Source organism: Manacus candei, unplaced genomic scaffold (assembly GCF_025592945.1).
Source record: "Manacus candei isolate 608988 ecotype Guabito, Panama unplaced genomic scaffold, ASM2559294v1 h1tg000014l, whole genome shotgun sequence".
Classification (NCBI taxonomy): Eukaryota; Metazoa; Chordata; class Aves; order Passeriformes; family Pipridae; genus Manacus; species Manacus candei.
The window spans coordinates 68,043,934-68,063,652 of NW_026138062.1; the positions used below are offsets into that span (position 1 = coordinate 68,043,934).

At 36.4% G+C, this 19,719-nt stretch overlaps 1 long non-coding RNA gene across 1 annotated transcript in view; it reads right to left on the reverse strand.

The window, feature by feature from the left end:
• LOC127467544 (uncharacterized) overlaps positions 1-17,958 on the reverse strand; it is a 118,166-nt gene extending 100,208 nt beyond the window's left edge. The window contains exon 1 of the long non-coding RNA XR_007903174.1: positions 17,279-17,958. This is a non-coding gene — a long non-coding RNA (uncharacterized LOC127467544). The remainder of the gene's footprint in view (positions 1-17,278) is intronic.
• Between the last annotated feature and the right edge of the window lie 1,761 nt (positions 17,959-19,719).

The window sequence follows — 19,719 nt, forward strand, 5'->3', positions numbered from 1 at the left end:
AAGATGAGCAGTCAAGCTTCCTGATCTGGAGAACACGCTGGTATAATTCGTAAAGTCCAATGGCAATGTGATCTTTTACAAGTCAGTGGTTCCTACTAACAGCCAAAATGTATAAAAAGTACAAAGACTACTTCAGCACTTATTATGTGCTTAACAAATCACTTAAACACACTTAAGTGTTTGGTTGACCACAGACTTACTTTACTGACTTATAACTTTGTGGAAGCACGGACATAATTAACCTGCCAAACCTGCACTGACAGTCTGCTCCTGAGATTATTAACTTTAAACTGCTTCTTTGTCAAGAAACCTCAATTAATTTACCGCAAGTGAGTAGTTGGGAAAAATAAATCTCTCCTTTAACGGTTGGATTTTCTCTGTTAGCTTCTGTTTTCAGCTCACAGCCTGAGAGAAGAAATTCCCCCAGAGCACTGCATGATGTACACCTGAAAACATCAAATAAAAGAGATGTCTTCTGTTTCTGCTCCTTATTAACTTCAAGTGGGCAGCATCCCACAGAACAAGAAGATAAAACCTAGATTTGGACCCCTCATGCAACTCACCAAGTATGATGTCTGGAATGATTTCAATTACTTGGTTGCCCTCCTTGCCTGAGGACAGAGGCACCAGGGGTGAGACCACTACATTAGCACTAACTTCTTAGAAACAAGAAATGTTTAAGTTTAGCATTTGAATGCATCCTTACAACAGTCTATGGGAACAAATTTATATCTGATTTATCCTGAAAATTGAGATTCCTTGGGAACTGCCAAAGCACACAAGAAATCTAGGAGCAAGTCTTTCACGCATTGAACTAGCCTTTATCAGTGAAAGAATACAGAATTAAGAGCCAGTACAAAATCCTTCAGATGAAGAATTAAGAATTTAATAGGAGCCAATCTGGGATAATCTGGATCATTCAAGATGCCTATAATTAAAGTGTAAAGCATTGGGTTTAACAGCTTTTACAAAACTGGTTATACTTGGTAACTCTTATTTACATCAGTATCTTTTTTTTTTTTTTTTAATTTCATCTTACTAAGTTCTTGGATTCCATTGCACCCTAATTACATGTATTTCTTCTTATTCATTTGCTGCCTTTCAAAACCAAGTAGTTTGAAAGAGAAGAGTTGCCAAGCCCACAGAAACTGTAAAATGCAGTAACTACTTAAAAAAAGTTAAGGTGAATAAAAGGTAGTAATCACTGAAGCATAAACGTAACTTACTTTTAAGTGCTGTTAAAATCACTCTTGAGCAAAGTGGAAATTACATAGTTGCAATAGCACTGGGCAGAACAGCTGGGCTGGATTAGGCCTGGCATGCACAGTGACCCTGAAGTTTTGCAGTGATTTACAGAGCCCAAGCTTAAATGTAACACTCCCATGCTTAAGCACTATGAGACGGCATTTTAAAATCTACCTTGGATTTTTGCTGCAATCTTGTGCACTGATATATCCTGCTATGGAACTAAAGCAGCTGCAAGAGCTGAGGAAGTGGTTGGCTGGAGGGGCTGGCAGGCAGCTCATCACCTGTGGCTGGGCTGAGGTTGTTTTGTGCCAAACAGCCATAGAAACTGCTTTGGGGCCAGCAAACACAAAATGTGTATTATCAGCACGTGTTAAAAAAGCCAATTTGTTCCAGCAGTTGCTTCACCAACTCAGAGAGGAGAACTCGAAGCCGCAAGTCTCAGGAAAAGAGACTTACACTTCATCTTCCTCATCTTCCCACCTTTTCTCTCCTTGCTTTGTTAAGCCATTTGAGTCACCATTTGCAACCGAAAAGAAATAGCCCAAAGTAATCAAAGTCGTTTTGTTTCACTTGCCCTGATTCTTGTGTTTGAAGAGATGTTAATTAAAGACCAATGAACTGAGTTCCTTCTTGCCACAAAAGTTGGTTAGTACGCTACACATACATTAATCATCTTTTAAACTCTCTTTTCTGTGTCCTAAAGTAGGCATTTTCTGTTGTACTTCATTTTCGAAATTTTCCAGGGCATTAATTATTCTTGTTGTCTTTCTTAATTTTCTACAGTTCTAAACAACATTTTTGAGAGAGCTTTTGCAGAGTATATTGCACAAGAGAAAAACTGGTATTGCATAAACTGTAAGCAGCTGTATGCAATGAGAAGATCTATTTTTCCAGTGAGTTTTATTTGTATTAACAAATACCACTCAAAAATAAGGCAAATATATACTTCTTCAATATTGAAAACTGAAAATACCCCAAAACCCTAACAACACAGCAGCAGAAAAATACTGACCCTGAATGTTAATAGCCACATTTCTAAAAACAGAATAAACATGGATGGGATACAATGCTACATCAAAAAAACAGTGTGGTAGAAAATGCTGTAAAGTTTCTATCTGTCTGTATTATTAGTTACAGGATATTTAATAAAAGTCATTAGCAAAACAGTCATCACACCTCTATTAGATATGAGTGGGATTTTCTATAACAACATTATTCTACAGTTTACTAAAACAGCTGCCAAAAGTTGGAAAAATCATCCTATATTATTGAGTAGCAATAATAAACCTGGCAGCAAATCAGTAGAAAGGGTAATGAAACCTTCTGTTGATGAAGGCTCATAATAACTTCTAGTATATCTCATTTTCTATATTGATTCTTAGAGGAAAGCCTAAGATCAGTCTGATTACTTTCCTCAATAGTTTAAAAAAAAAAAGAACTATAACCCAGTTTCAAAGAATTGGATGCTGAATGACATCTACCAACATGGATCTTACGGCCTCCTGTTTTGGTGAATCCATTTGGTTACTCACTTGGAAGCAGTCAAGAAAAATCAGAGAGTCTGCCCCTGCACAAGCAAGATGGTACAGCAGCAAGATTTTTACTTTATCTCAGGAAGGTTAAAGATTAGATGTTGTTCCATTCTTTTCCACAGTCCCCATGGATGGGATCAAGATATTCGAGTATAACTCTAGTGTTATGGAGTCTGTCATGGACAGCTCTGGGGAAGCAGCTTAAGTGGAACAGGCATCAACTGACACCTCTATTCCAGCTGCAATTGTTGGGCCTGCACAGCCAAGTTTGAGCACAGCCCTCTTACAGCCTGAAACTGGGTTTTGTTTCTCTTCTTTTAAGACATATGGGCCACTTAGGAAATGAATATCAAATTTTTCTTATCATTTTTATTCCAGCACACAGAGTCAAATTTTTAGGTTTTGTTTTCCTTCTGGAATTTTCCTCTAATTATTCTACACCAGTTCTACCTAACTCAATTTATTCAATGATTATTTTGAATTAAACAACAGATTTCTTTTACTTACTTATCTTCACATATCCACTGATGCACTTTTAAACACAAAATATGTTGCATACTAATAAAGAAACAGAAAAAAAAAGAACAAAACAAGCCCTTTAAAGTATTGGGAAAAAACTATAGCAGTATTCAAAAATGCACATGCCTGATGCATTTCTAACACAGACTGTCACACTTATCCAAAGGCTAAAGAAACTCAGGAATTCTCAGTTTAAGCTCATGCTGGGAAAATATAGCCATATACATGATATGAAAGTCTTTTAGGAAGGAGCTGATACACCGGATTGGTTTAAGAAAAAAATTGTTTTGAAAATTACTAATTTGGTGTATTTAAACATTAAAATTTCAGAAAGCCTCTCTACTCATTCTACTAATATTAATTAAGTACAATTAATTAAGCCAAAGCAAGATCAGGAACACAAGTAGCAGCGAGGTATCACTAAGAACTCCTCTTTCTTCTCCTTTTTTTTTCTTTTATTGGTGGATTTCCTATTTTAATACCAGATTTTATGATATACGGTTAAGAATTTAAATATTAGAAAATAGCAGATAATGGTAAAGAATTGGGAAATACCAAAAAAAACTGGTATTGTGCTCTCATGCAGACCAATTGTGAATTAACAGGGAGCAAGGTGAGGGGTGGAGGACTTGATATAGCTTTCATTTGGATCCGAGCTGTGACTCTCCTGGATAAGCTGCTGCAGCAAACAAGCTCTAATTCACAATTTTCTGAGGCTGCTTAGGGAGCATCAACAGAATATCTATGGGGGAGAAAACAAGACTTCACAAAGCACAGCCCGTTATGTTTACCTAAATCTTCATCCATGAAAGTTTCCTGTCAAACATGAGCAGAATTAGCAGTTTCCTCAAAACTTGTTGATCCTAAACAAAATGCTGAGATGACAGAAAGCAGGAAGAGAAGCCTCCCTCTTCATCTGTCCTGCACTATCACAGACATGGGAAGTGAGATGACTGCTTGTCTGCACCCTTGGACAGAAGCAAATCCCTTCTGTAAATGGAGTTATTGCTGCTTCTGAGGACTCCAACTGCTGCTCCTGCTGCATGGCCAGAGCGTGGGATCATCCTACTACCCAGAAAGGTTGCCCATTGATTCAACATCCCCAGGACTGTTTCCTAAACTTAATGTCACAGGCAGTAACTGCAAAGCCTAACCCTCTCCCCGCCACCAAACCAGCAACTTATCCCAGACTCCCTTTATCACCATCACAGTCGGCTCACCTTGATATGCAAAAAACCCCATCATATTAACCCTAAATACAGCTTTCCAACCTCTTTCCTCCTCTTTTCTTACAACCCCAAAGCTGTTCCAGTAAAAGAAACTTCACTTAAACGGGACAAACTGTGGGTATAAGGCCCATGAAGCTTCAGTAGATTCACTGCAGGTGGCTGAATTCATTGCAAAATGAGCCAAAAATTATGACAAATGTCCTTGTGTTAAGATCTATATGAGAACATGAAAGCACTTATTTTTCCTAATCCGGGTTCTTTATAGAGAAATGTGAAAATGTTACCATCTAAACAGGGAAAAAATTGTACTTCTGAAGAACAGATACTTTTAATTAGACCTAGATGTTCAGATTCCTCATTACAAGTAGATCAGCACACACTTTCTCCACTCTATGAAGCCTTTTCATGAGCTATTCCACAATTTCTTAGAGATACCAGTAAATTATTAACCTACTGTGATTTTTTTCCTTTACTCAAGAAAATATCCAAAAAAGGTAATTAAAATAGTGAGAATGTTTTTATACTGCTGTCTCTGGAAAGCTTGATTAGAGTGGGGAGAAGGGTGGCCTGAGATAGGAAGGGAGTGATGAAATTGTTCAGCTTTGCAAAGCTTTAAAAAACAGGATTTCTCAAGAGAGGATAATTTAAATTTTAAAAGCTTTTAGCTTGTGAATAATGCACATTCCTTACTTAAGCATGTTATTATTTAATAAACAGCAAAGTCTAAGAGATGGGAAAGCCCTTTACATGCATATTCTTTCACAAATCTTAGAAAACTTGCTACTTGATTTCTAATTTTTAAATTTAAACTTATTACAAAAGCATTATATATACTATATCTAATTATTATATATTATATATAATTAATTACATTACACATTATAATTCATTATTCATTATATATAACTCATTACAAAGTATTATACTTAATACGTAAAAGAGATGTCAGACATTTCTTATAATCTGTCATGAGACATGTACAATGATCAACACTGTAGATTTTAATGGACTCAGTTTTTCCCTAGCTTAGATTTCCCATCAAAATCACAAGGAATATCAGAGACAATAAAAGACCCTCCTCTGAGGTAATTACTTCAAAATTCCTTGTTTCTAGAAAAATGGCCTAGTAAAGATCAAAAAGTTAATTAATGTCACCTAAAATTTGATCAGGTTGTCAAAATTGTCAGGTTGTTTTAATGACAAGACAGGGAAAGCATGAGTTTTATGCAACATATTTGTGTCCTCTTTTTCATGTCTGAACAACACTGAATGTAGTCACAGCCACCCTCTTTTCCATCGAACACAAACCTTATGTGCAGGTCTAAGGTACCACCCACTAAACATCAATTCAAGCAAATTTAGAACAAATGGCTCCAAGCAGTTTAGAAGGTAAATTTTCAATTAACTCTACCTTTTCTCATTCCAATTTTAAAGTTTTAGAAAGGAAAAAGAAATAAAAAAAAAAAAAGAGCCAAGCTAAAGGAATGTATTTATGTGTTTAGCAATCAAAAAGTAGCATTTACTAAGAAAATCTGGTACAGTTTCTATTAATCTAGTTATCATAAAATTGGGATAGCTGCTATAAGCCAGTCAATTCCTTTATCCTTATGCTCACAAGAGTTTTTAGGTTTCAAGGAGACAACTAAACCAAAAGTTAATACAGAACTAGGTAGCTGAAAGCCACTGCTATCTTGAAAACAGAGGCAGACGATATTTCTGTAGGAGCCCAAACCCGGTTGCCAGCAGAAAGGAGTTTAAGGGGTTTGAGTAGCAGACCCCAGAAAACAGAGGCTGGCAATAACCTCGTGATCTGAAGAAGTTGGACCTTCCTCACAAGACTTGCTGATGAACAGTCTTATGTATTAAGCCAGCTCCAGCAGAATTAAGAAAGGACTTTTTGAAATTTTGGTATCGAACTACGCCTGAACCCCTTCCTTCCTTCCCCCATAAAACCCTCCTTGAAGAAAAATTAACTATTTGGAAACTGCAGTAAAAACTTGTGTAACTCCCTTATTAACATAGCTTGTCCCATTCATTAACATGCCCAACCCCCAAAGCCCTTAAAATTGTGTTCTTGCGTTCAATACACTATTCCAGTTTATACCCCACACTGGAATCGTGTTAGCTTTGTTTTTTAGACCTCCACTTATTTCAAACTCTTTAACATCATGAATAACTCTACCAGCAGAAGGTGCTACCCCTCAGTTGAACACACTGAGCATGAAAGTAAATTCTGAGTCTTTCACAAAAGTTTCATCTCTTAAAGTATCTGGGTCTTTCTGAATTACAAGCGATTTAACATTCTCCATTCACAGAAAATCCTGTGCTACCACTCATATAAACACTTTTTTTTTTTTTTTTCCAAAAGTGTATAAAACCCCCACAGTTAGTAATGTGCCACCTTGCATTGCCCTGCTTAGGTATTTTCCTGATGAAAGGGACAGCAAACCTATGCTACACTCACAGACCATAGACACTTCAAGCAGAAAGGAAAATACCTTAGAAGAAAGCAGCACTTTATGCAGTTATTTAAATTTATTCCAAGTATTTCTTCCCAATCATTACTACTGGAGCACTTTAAAGTGTAGCTCAAAACCAAAAGCCAAAAAAGCCCTTTACATCTCGTAGATAGGAACCATCACAGCCCTTTTTCTACAGAGTAAGCATTTTGATTTAGATGTAACATGTGTAACCTGACACACAAAGGATAAAAGCAGGCACATGAACTTTCATCAGTCTCCCTTCTGAAGTAAGAGAAAGAAAATGGTAGTTTTCCTCATCTGAAAAAGATATTACGGTTATTTTTATTCCTGAATTAACAAATGTATAACTCATATCCACTATTCAATTTATACAAAATGTATATGCTCAATATTTTGTATGCTGAGTGCAGCATCTGTAACTCATTTCCTAGTGACTAACATTATCACTCAATGTACATATTATTATTTTGAATTTACTTTTAAGATTATATTATACACCATAAACATACACTTTTACATCAGGTTTTAAAAAGCAGTTGAACTGCTTTTTCCATAATCTGACACACCCAAGTGTGTCTTATCTATCTTGATATGTTGATTCTTTGGCAGCATCACTTACCTGGGGTTGTTTGAGAGAAAAAAGCAAAGTTTCCAGACTGATAAGGATACATTTTTCCCCCTTGCCCTATGTTTTTTATTCCCTTTTCTCCATTTAACATTTATTCAGGAAGTTGCTATAACTTAGAGAAAATTGACAACTTTCCACATTTGGTAGTTTTCCACTGTCAATAAGGAGGAATGAATCAGCTACAAACAAGCTGTTTCTTCCAGAGTCAGTGTTGCCCTATAGAAGTCACTGGCAGACACAAGAGGACAAGGGTACTCAGAAAAGTTCAAGAAAGAGCTTCCTCTGAATAAATGAAAAGCTCCACTTTGAATACAAAACTCACTTTGATAAGTTGCAAGTCTTCTTCAGCCTACTGAACACAACATACTTAATTCACATGTACCAACATCTGACATCTGCAAGTAGATGAGTGTCTTCATCTTTAAGCTGCCTAAATTTAGTCTCCATGCATATTAAAATATTAAAAGTCAAGGTTCTTCTCAGACATCAGTAAGCTGAAAGCTTCTGTGGTCACTATTGGTTTTAACTTCTGTTCTAGGTCAGTACAGACTTATCAAAATCTATTCTCCTAGTTCTTATAAAAACTAAGAAAAAGATAAAAAATTATGTCTCTTCCTTTCACTAACCATAAACAGTTCTTGCTCCTACAGAACCTAATCCTCTTTATACTTCTGGTTTGAATGCAAAAGTAATGAACTATGTATGAAGTCAAAATACCAAGAGATGATTGTGATGAGAAGGGGCTACCATATCACAGGGTTTTATGTTTAAAGATGTACAGTGTTTATTAAAAGGGGAAAGGAAAGAAGTACATTAACCTAAATAATTGTCTCTTCTGTTAATAGTACCATTATTCACATACTGATAATGACTTTCATATAACCTATCAGGCTGAATGAGTTTCATTGTCCTCAGACAGTCCCTGTGAACATACTTGTTTTTTGTGCTTTCATATGTCATAACAAAGAGCAATAAAATTCGTCATTGCTTCATTGGGGGGTGATTTCTGCTTCTCCTGCCCAAATCTAAAGTAGAGTTGGAATGTATCCTCACTGTTCCCTGCATGCACACAGTGGTACAGCAGGCGTGTGCAGAAAGCAATCTGCACTGCAAACCACAAGACACAGGGTGCCAAACAGCAGCTGACAAATCTGCAGGGATGAGAACTGGTGCTTTCCTGGAAAATCACCTGTTTGATCCCCCTCACCACACATTTCACCAAATGTGTTAAATACCACTGAAATGCTTTTAAGGTTATTTTCCAAGGGATCCATTCTGATCATTCTCCTCCTTGGCCATACAGGGAGTCCAAAAGCAAGAACAGCTTTGCTGCAGCTTCCTGTGACAACAGCTCAGGACAGGAGGGAGGTAAGAGGTGGGAATGCACAATATGACTTACATGATTTATATAAGCACACTGCACCCTGCTTGGATGCTTCACTACGAGAACAAATACGTGCAGTGTAACTCTATCCATGACATCTTGCCAGAAGAAATTAGAGGTTACAGAATGCAGAATACCTCATTCCAAAAAAAGTGATTTTATACCCTTTATGTTATTCTTCCTCTGCACATATAGTCAAGAAATGTGATTTCACTAAGGAAGCTTTCAACAAAATTGCTATCAGCACATAAGAAAAGTAAAAGCTTCTCCTCTTTAACCATTATTTCTTACTGTAATTTTGGAAACATTATATACATCATCAGAATTAATTACATCAAGTTTTTGCTGGCATTAAGTTATTTTACTCTTGAAACTTGAAATATTTCTAGTGTGATTTCATGGCAAGTTAGAGGAAAAAAGCTTGTAAACTAAAAATATGTCATATTTCTTACCATGTGTTTTGCTTCCTTCATTCTGGTAGGCTCCCTAAATTCAGACACTGATGGTTGCTTGTGAATTTCTATAATAATGGTTAAAAGTTCCTGTAGAATGATATATTTATTTACTGTTTTTATCTAATTCAGCATTAATTAGCAATATTTTATTTCAGTCTTCCCACATGTTCCTGAAAAGAAGAGATCATCATTCAATTCCTGAACAATGATTAGATCTGCTTCATAAAACTGCATCTTTCTTGAATTATTTCTCTCTGAAGTGCCTATGTAAATAAGTGACAAAAATGAGGAGGTGTGTAATAGATCCTTGTAAAGACAATGCTTTGAAAAAAAATGTAGAAGAGGAGAGGAAGAAAAAAACAACCCAGTTTTTAACTTAAAATCATCAAGCTTTCAGCTAGGTCTATTGGTATGAAACCTGTTAACGTTATTCTTGGACTCTTTACAGGTGTATGACCAAGGCAGGTATGGTCACTGTTCAGTACACTCTACTCTGAAGACATCAAAATAACTCATAGCATCATAAAATCATAGAATATCTTGAATTGGAAGGGATCCACAAGGATCATCAAACTCCAGGCCCTGCCCCAAGAGTCACACCCTCTGCCTGAGAGCATTGTCTAAACCCTTCTTGAGCTCTGTCAGGCTTGGTGCTGCCACCACTTCCCTGGGGAGCCTGTTCCAGTGCCCAACCACCCTCTTTTTCCTAATATCTTAATGTGTTTCTCATTAAGAAGGAGTTCAGCCAGGGTGTTTGCTTCATGGTCTCAATGGAAGTGTGTTCCTGACAGTTCTCAAGGTTAGAATGTTTCTTCTTAAATCCTGAAGTGAATAAAATATTTTTTAGGCAGTGACAATTACTCAGTGTTAGATTCTGTACACTGCAGCAGTATTTTTGAAAAGTGTGTTCAATTTTCTGGACTCCATAATTCTAGAAGTACTTTTAAGGCAGAAAATTATGAATAATTTCACTATGAAAAAGGAAAGATGGATTTAGAGAGAGGAGAATTTGGAAGCCACTTGTGTTGTCTCTTACTGAGTTTTTTTTCATAAGCAATAAGGAATCACGTAAAGAGCAGAGCTTAAGTTGGAGAAAACCAAACCAAAACCCCACAAGTTACTTCTATTGCAAAGTGTTGCTAAATTATTCTCAATTCTTGTCAACATAGAATTGGGGGTGGGGGATAATATTTTGAGCTAAAATTGTTCGATAATAGCACATTTCTTTTAAATTATTTTCCTTTATTTGCACTGGTGGAAAACATTAATTACCTTAATGTTTCCAGAGAACAGCTAAGAAATATTCTGAAGAACCTCTTTCACCCTGAGCTTGTAGGCACTAAGGGTCCCTCTGGTTGTTCCTTAAGCCTTTTGCAAAATAGACTGAAGACACATTAGCACTGGAAGTCTTAATTTATCTGGTCACTTTAATATCTGTCCTAGAAGGAAAAAAGTTGTAATACAAGTTATATGAAAATATTCCTTTTTATAAGATTTCTTCATAATTCAAAAGGGAACACTACTCTATGGATATTGTTTAAAATTGATATGCAGTATGTTTTAAGGTTATAGAAACAAGCAGAACTGTATTCACAGCTGTTACTTATCCAATTATGCCAAGAAATGTTAAAAAACAGACACTCATAACCCAAAACCACTCAGCCCCTTCTCCCTCAGTGACCCACACATTAAATGAAACCTCAGCCTGTCATTTTTCAGAGTGGAACACGAGGTTCTGGTAGTAGCTGACCACCAGCCACACACACATTCAGAGCAATGACAGCAAACACAAAGCCTTTTTGCTCCACAGCATACCAACAGTCCACCATGCTCTCAAAGGTACAGTGAGCAAACAATTTTAATTTCCCAGAATTGCTACTGAGGGCATACTGAAAGTGGTGCATACTCCCTGAACATGCATGTGATGATATTTATAGGTATAGCTAAGGTTACCTCAGCATCATCTTCTGATGCTTAAAAATAATAACACTAAAAACAATAATGAATATGAACACACTCTTAGACTTGCAGCTTCTGAACAAACCAAAAGAAATTCCCCCTCACCTCCTTACACACCACGCTAAAGAAGGATTTCAAAATACATGTTCATTTTTCCTTCTCCACCCCTCCCTCATCACAGAGGCAGATGGAAATGGATCAGATCCAGGAAGGCAGAGAACCTCACTGCAAGGGATCCTGGCACAGGGTATCTAACCTGCCTTCCTGGGCAGGAACTATCCCACTCCATCCTGCCACGATTAAGCTGCTCCTTCTTTCCAGGGGAGATGGAGTGTTTCTCTACAAACACACTTGACAGAGTAACACAGTTTAACAAATCAACAAAAGAGAATCTGAGAGAAAAGATAATTTGCTACAGCTCCAAATAAAATTGAACAAGTTACAGCATGTGTTTGGTAACCCACTGACTTCCCCTGAAGTCACGGGAGCTCTCATCTTTAATAAGCCAGTTAACACTGTAAATAACCAGGTTTCATCTAGCACCGACTCTTTTTCTATTTAGGGTGCCACTGCATGAGACCCAAAGTCCCCTGTCTATTAGCTCCTATAAGTCAGATTCAAGGAATGAAATACTTTAGCTACCAGCAGTTCTCAGATTTCTTTCTGCCCGTGACAACTCTTTGTTTAAAGCAATTTAGCTAACTCTCCTGAGCAGATGAAATGATTTGCCTCACTAATCTTCTCCTAACTTACCAAGCTGTTAGTGTCTATGTGGCCACTGTGCATCTGATTTTTCACCTAGGAAGAAGTATATAAATATACAAAAATCTGGGTTTGTGTGTGTGTAAATACACACAGTGGACATTTCACAGGAATCTCCAACAGCTGTGCAGGGAGTTCCTGCCACTGTGTGCTTAATGCAGCATTAACTAAATGACACATAATATATTCTTTTTTCAGGCCACACTGTTTTTCTTCAGTTCAGCACTGCAGTTTATTGATAATTATTCTGTATGTGATAGATATAAGACATATTTTTCTCTGAAGAATCCTAATGATTAAATGGACTCAACACATGCAGTTTGTCTACTTTCTTTCATCTTTATAGTTGCACATCTGAACTTTACTAACTCCTGATAAAAACCACAATATGCTTCTTAGTTACAGTGCAATTCTGTGATAAATACAAATATCTACATAACCTCAAACCTGTATAGATTTTTAAATTAAAAATCCAATGAAGAAATAACATCCATTTTGCTGGCAGAATCAGAAACTTAGCCATAAAACTGAGGTTCCAACAGAAGGATCAATCCTGATACATATTTTTGACGTAAAATATTCCTTGGTGCTGCTTCTTAGGAAATAATAAATTCACTGAGGTGTTACATTAATCAGGCCACCTACGACAGCTTTAATATATACCTCCTTAAATGAAACTCATTGCTTTTACAGGCACATAATACCATTCCTCTGTCAGCTTTTAAAAGCAGTCTTAAAGCTCTACAGAGGAAGCAGGTGTCACAGGAAGACCTCTCATTGAATATTCATTGTGCTGCCTGTAGTATTTTGAAAATAACATCCTCTCTAAGAGAAGGCAGGGAGAGATTGCAGAATATTGCCCTCCTCAGAGGACTTAGTTCAAGAAATAATGATCTGAATAGCAGGAGGTTTAATCTGGTACTGACTTGCAAAAGCAGTTTCATAAGAGGAGAAAATGGCTGGTTACCTTGTGTTTCCATTTCAGCATGAGACTAAAAAAATATGTGTATCATCAATTAACATATGTAGAGTTAAACTGTGAATATACAAAAACATAGGGAGAAGTATAACTGAAATCCACAATTACTCATTCACTCACATATTCTTGACACATATTTCTATTTCTTCTTTGTTGCTGACCTTTTAAGAACAGAATAGCCTTACTTCACAACCCCAAGTCAAATAAACCACAAAATATTTTTTGCACTGAGATAATATTGATTAATGGATTACACTCTCATGATATTGGTATTTTGACCTGTTTACCTTATTTGGACTGCTTGACAATAGCAGCTGACATTACTCATCATCAAACACTGATGGCTTTCATATTACAGCCAATTAAGTGCTCGGAGAGCCTGAATCTCCAACTCTTAGAGAGCAAGAAGGCCTTATTCAAAGACACCAAGGGCTGTGGGTTTTCATCTATTATATCAGTCACACCTTCTAATGTAAAATAGAAAAAATTAAAATATAAAGCCTAATTTCACCACTAACAGTATCAATAACAGACTACACAAATAAAAAGTCACTGAAAAATTTGATGCAAAGATCACTGCATATTTAATGCAATCATTTAACATCATATGTGTTCTTTTAGTATGGGGATAAGCTCATATAATGCTTTCAAATCATTGAGTAAATTATCCAGTGCTTTGGAAATGGTTGTAGACAAGCAGAAGATGAAGAAAGGAAGGAAAGAAGAAAAGGATGACAACAAAAACCAGGTTATTGTACTCAAGGTACCCTCAGAGGGGAGGACTGCAACAGAAGTACTACACAGAAAAGACAAGACACTGTAATGGACAAGGAACAAGAGTTATAAGTCACATTTTCACAACTGTAGCCAAATTCCTCTCTGTAATCAATCCTCTCAGACAGTCCTCTGTTGTTTGAGGAGCATGAGGACTGTCAGGCTGATCACTGGCAATGAAATAGTTCCTGGCATAGAAATTCCTAGCCATCATCCATACAACACATAAACAGAGAGTCAACCCAGTGTAAAAGTCTAAATCATCAGCTGCTGTGCAAAATCAGATATTTATACATGCTTAAATAAATAACACAACCAGGATGCCACATTTGAAGGAAACTGGTAGACATCTATTTTCACCAGGTTATTTATGCACACATGTGCTGATTACAATATTAATTCTATTCCAACATCATCATATTCAGGGGAATTTCTCTAAAGAAAAACTGTTAAGCAAAAATAAACTTTAAAGAGGTCTTAAATGCCTGGATACAGGCAATCCAAGTTTTCAAGGTGAGTACTGAGTATTGTACATTCCATATGCTTCTACTTCAAGGTCACATGAGGGAAATGCTAAGTCCATTTGCTTCTCCTACCCAAGAGCGAGGCTTTCTGCCAGATATCCTTCAGAAAAGAAACCTTTTCTGTGAAGCTGTGCAGAGGAGTTATGTATGCACAGCCTGTGAGAGACATAAAAGCAGTGTGCTCCTATCACCTGTGCTAGATTTATCATTAGTTCAAAAATGTATTGTATCGCAAGGCAGATTTCATAGCATGAGATGAGCACCACAAAGAGTTGCCTCTTACTTTATTGTGTCTCCTGTAGGGAGAAGGTGGTGCAAGTTGCTTTCTCACACCGTCAGCTGAGGAAGGAGCAGGTGCTCAGTCCCAGCCCTCCCGCCCATCACACCAGCAAGGCTTCTCCACCACTCTGCAGACCAAATCAGGGGAAAGCTTAAGGGCTTAAAGCGAAAAAAAAAAAGTCATATTTTAGGTATAAGAAAGTAAATTTTCTGTTATGAAAGAGAAAATAAAAATTCCAACATTTCTGTTTCTGCTACAGTTTCTCAGGGGAATGTGATAGTAGTTATTGACTTTTTATGAAGAGTAATACCACAGTACAAAGATCAAGAGTAGCTGGAGAGCAAAGTAAAACAGAGGCAATTGATACTTGAAGCTCTGACCAAAGCCTGAAATACTTGCATTTTTTGGAATAAAACTTTCATTTCCATTTAAAAAACTTTTCCTGCTTTGTGAGGTAATTTTAATGAAGAATTTAAATTACCTTTCAACATACTTCTGAAAAGTACACGTGAAGTAAAAAAGTCAATTTTCTGAACATAAAATTTTTAATGCATTTTATTCATCACCTTATTACACTGAATAACCTGGAGACATGAAGTCAAAACTTGCTGCCTCTCAGACTAATAAGCTCCTGAAGGAACAGCTCGTAAAGGGTTTCCCTACACAAGGCCTCACCTCCTGCTGATCGCTGTGATTCCATTGGAGATTTAACTCAGAATTTGTCTCCTTGTTACAGGAACCTCATCCATCAGGAAGTTTCTTCTTCCAAATATTGAAACTGGTGATACTGGTGCTCAGGGAAAACAAGCACACCTTAGCTTGTAATACTCCAGTTCTGACACTTACAGATGATTTGAGTGTGAACCTCAGCTAATGTTTGTTACTACCAGCCTCTGGTATTAACTGTATGACTCTGTTAAGTTCTCTGAAATATTATAACACAATATCCTCAGTTTTTCTGTTTGATAAACTACTCCTCTGTGAAAAAGCAAGTGGCAGATAGAGGGCAGTAGATACTCACATTTTTTTCCTTCATCAGGGTCGAGCACAAAGTCTGAGAGAAGAGGGAATAGGGACGAGAGAGAACTTGGAAGCAGCAGGTTGCAACATGCTGGACACTGGTGTGTGCTTGAGCGACTCTGGGAACTGAATTCAAAGTACTGCTGCACAGGGGTAAATGTCCTTTAATTTAACATCTTTTGAACAATTGCATTAACCCACAGATAAATATCAGGTATGAGCTTCCCATTTCATTCTGTCAGTTCCTTCTCTCTTCTCCTCAGATCCTGGATCCTTCTTTGCTTCAGCTAAATTAAAGATATCTTAATAAGGATTTCTAAATATATCACGTAGGGGATTTTTTAAGCATCATCTACTCCTTCAGCTGGTAATTTGTTTTAGCAGCTACATAACAATTATATACAGAAGCCAGTTCCCAGATTTGTGGGAAACAAGGATGGAAAAAGTTAATGAAAATGTGACTTTAGGCTACATTTAGGATTTACAAGTCCTGAGATCAATATATGTCATCTTTTGTTCTCTGTGTGAAGTATAACACTCTGAAGAGAAATTGCTGCACATTGTATTAGAAACAATATCCCCATGTGTGTAGCAAATAATTTGGTGTTCTGTTATACATCTTCAGTGACTTCATAGGAACTGAAATCTACAACCAAGGGTTAGTCTAAGAAAAATGAAGTTTTTCTGGAATTTCTGGAGATTGCCAGAAATGATACCACTGCTGATATCATACATTAAAAAAATCTGATCATATTTATGTTCAATTATTTTAAAATAAATATTATAAATCCTTAACGAAATAATTAAAACCATTTATCGTATTCTCATCTCAGAACAACCTGCTGCTTTCAATAGAAATTTATTTGATTCCAATAGTTATCTTTCAATCAGGTATCTCTGTTTTATTTGCTGCATATGGCAGACAGACACCCTCAGTGAAGCCATACCATACCAAGGAAATATGGATTAGGAGGAATAGCGTGATGCAGCATCAATATTTTTATTCACAGGATCATCAAATGGTTTGGATTGGAAGTGACCTTAAAGATCATCTTTCCAATGTCCTGGAAATTAGTTTGGAACGTGTAATGTGAACTGACTTCCTTCCTATCAACTGTGCTCACTTGTTATCTGCTGACCTGAAAAAGTAAATAATTACCTTCTTCTCAGCAAATACGTTATAGACTTGTTTTTTTTTCTTCTGATTAATACATTTTACTAGTTTGGAAGGGCATAGGAACAAACCCTTTCCTCAGTATTTATATACTTCTGATTTTACTTCCTTCATACATGCCTTTTATACTATAGCATGTTTTTTTTTAGATTTTGCTTTACTTTTTTCCTAACAGAAAACTCAGAAATTACACACACGCACACATACCCCTTCAGTCTACAGTGATTTTGACAGTGATAGACAACCATTTCCTAAGCAGAATAAAGTACAATAAGTGTAAATCTATTCAGAAGTTTACTTTCATGAACAAATGCCCTGTGTCTCTTACCTTCTCTCCAAAGCTGGATCCACGCTGTTTCATTTGTATTCTTGAGGTTTCTTTTCACACTTCCACATCTTTCATCATTTTGGTGTATATCCAAACTCTTAAATGGACTGAGCCTAAATTATTCTTCAAGTTTAATAAATAAAGGCAAAACAACCAATTCAAAGGTAAGCACAGAGGACACAGAGGAGAGAACGTGCTCACACAGACAGAGTCCCTCCTTCATCCCTGGTCCCCAAATCACATTTCTACCCTCCAGTCTGCCACATGCAAGTGCAATGATAATCTTTGTCAACACAGTCACTGCAGATATCCCACGTGAAAATTTAATACCGTAAGGCACATTGGAAACAGTTCTCCATATGACTAGAATTTTAAAAACAGTAAAGTTATTCTGCCCCTTTTCTAAATGAAGACCCTCTTCCTCTGAAAAATCTAGTGGACAACTGAGTTTGTTCTACATGGACTAAATCCTTTCAAGTCAACTATATGGGGCCACCAATTCATTTTCCTAAAAATGCCATCCTTTACTTCTCTGATCTGTTTACTAACGAAAAAAGGTGGATAACTAGACAAGGAAAGTGGGAAACTTAGTAGTACACTGTGCTCGTTTGTAAGCACACATTCACCCTTGACTACATGTTAATATTCAGCATGAAGAAATCCTGGGCAGGTTTCACTTCAATGAATTGTAGATTTTTAACATCTCTGTTTAAGGTGGTCATCTGAGTTCACTTTAGAACAGGGAAAAATGTAACCTCTGGGCACAAATTATCTAACTCTAAATAAATGGCTGAAACAGGTCAGATGAGTCATGCTCTGTTTTTCTTCACTGACTGCAAAGAGAGCCTATGATAACTTGCATTATATAGTCCTTTCACTATAGACATATAAAATCGGGGGGGACGAATCAATCAAACTTCTGGCTACCTTTAAAAAGAGCCATGGAAATGTATGGGATAACAATCTGCTACTACTATTATTTCTTCCCAAAAGGGAAAAAATAATATTGCATAGAAGCCATCTGAATATACAAAAATGGCATTACGATCATATAGTTTGAACTCAGGTTATTACTTGCAAAGGATAACATTCATGTTTGGGTTTAGACATAGTTACTACAAATCACAGGAATCAAGAGCAAGTTGTAGGTTTCCTTCCAGCTAACTGCCCAACTCAAACACCACAACAGAGTAAAATGTGCTACAGAAAAAAAAAAAAAGGTTTATACTTCAGTAGTCTTTAAATTCACACAGAAATTTTTATCCCATGTATTGACTGCAAATCTCAGTCTCTTAGTTCCCTAAAACCTGTAGAATTTATGTTCATTTCTACCTGAAATACAGCAACAGACAAAAAAACACCACAAAACTGTTAAAACATTAAGAAACAAAAAGAATATTCTAAGCTCTGTTAAGCATAACGTTCAAATCTATATCAGTTTCAATTCTCTAGCAGGTTTTATATATTGATTCTTTAAAGCAAATGTTTACTGAAAGATACTAAAAATGCTAAACAAGTAATAAAGATTATTGTAAACAACAAACTGAACCTTATGAAAAGTGCTAAAAAGATATAAGGTATACTAAGGAAAAATGTGGTGCAAATATGAGAAAGTTAAGACAAAAAGGGCTTTTCACTCCCTCCCACATTCATTTATATCTTATTTTAACCAAGAATAATTGTCAAATTATCTCTTTTCAGATCCTTCCAATGAAGACATGGGGATCTAATTCCAGTCAGTAAGAAGTCAATAAAACAACATATATGAAAATTTCTTTGTGGTTTATAGCATGTTACCATGCTCCAGGTGAAATTTCTCTACTATGAAGTGACTTATTGCACACAGGAAATAGATTTTTGTAGTAAAGGAATTGAGATAGAGTAAATAAAGGTTATCAATTAATCCATTCCTATAGTATTGCTGAAATTGTTGTTCATGATGAACAGCACGGTCCTACTTAAGTATGTGTATTAATTTGCAAAAGACTACTTGAGGAGAATCTTAATGTACCTGGCAGTGCAAGAGTATCAGAGTACATACATTTTATTAAATAATTTGCAGCTGCTTAGGACAAAGAATTCATTAGACAACCTTTTCCTTTTTATGTTGTATTTCATTTCCTATGTAATTAGCTTGTACATATTTGCTTCACTGTAGACACACAGAATAAGTGAAACTGTTTCCTCATAAATCTTGCTACACATATGCAATGATGACTTTCTCCCATTCTTCATAAATGCTTTACTCAGGACACACCTGACTTACTACAGTTTCTCTGCCTATAGTCCACAGTCCTTGCTAGGATGCATGAATCAGAACACATCCAAAAATATCTATCCAGTGCAGGCAAACTGTGTGGTTCTTGAGTTTATCAAAAAAGACAGACTCAAGCAAAGGTTTAGGGAATTTTCTGAATAAGATTACACAGGAAGATTTAACC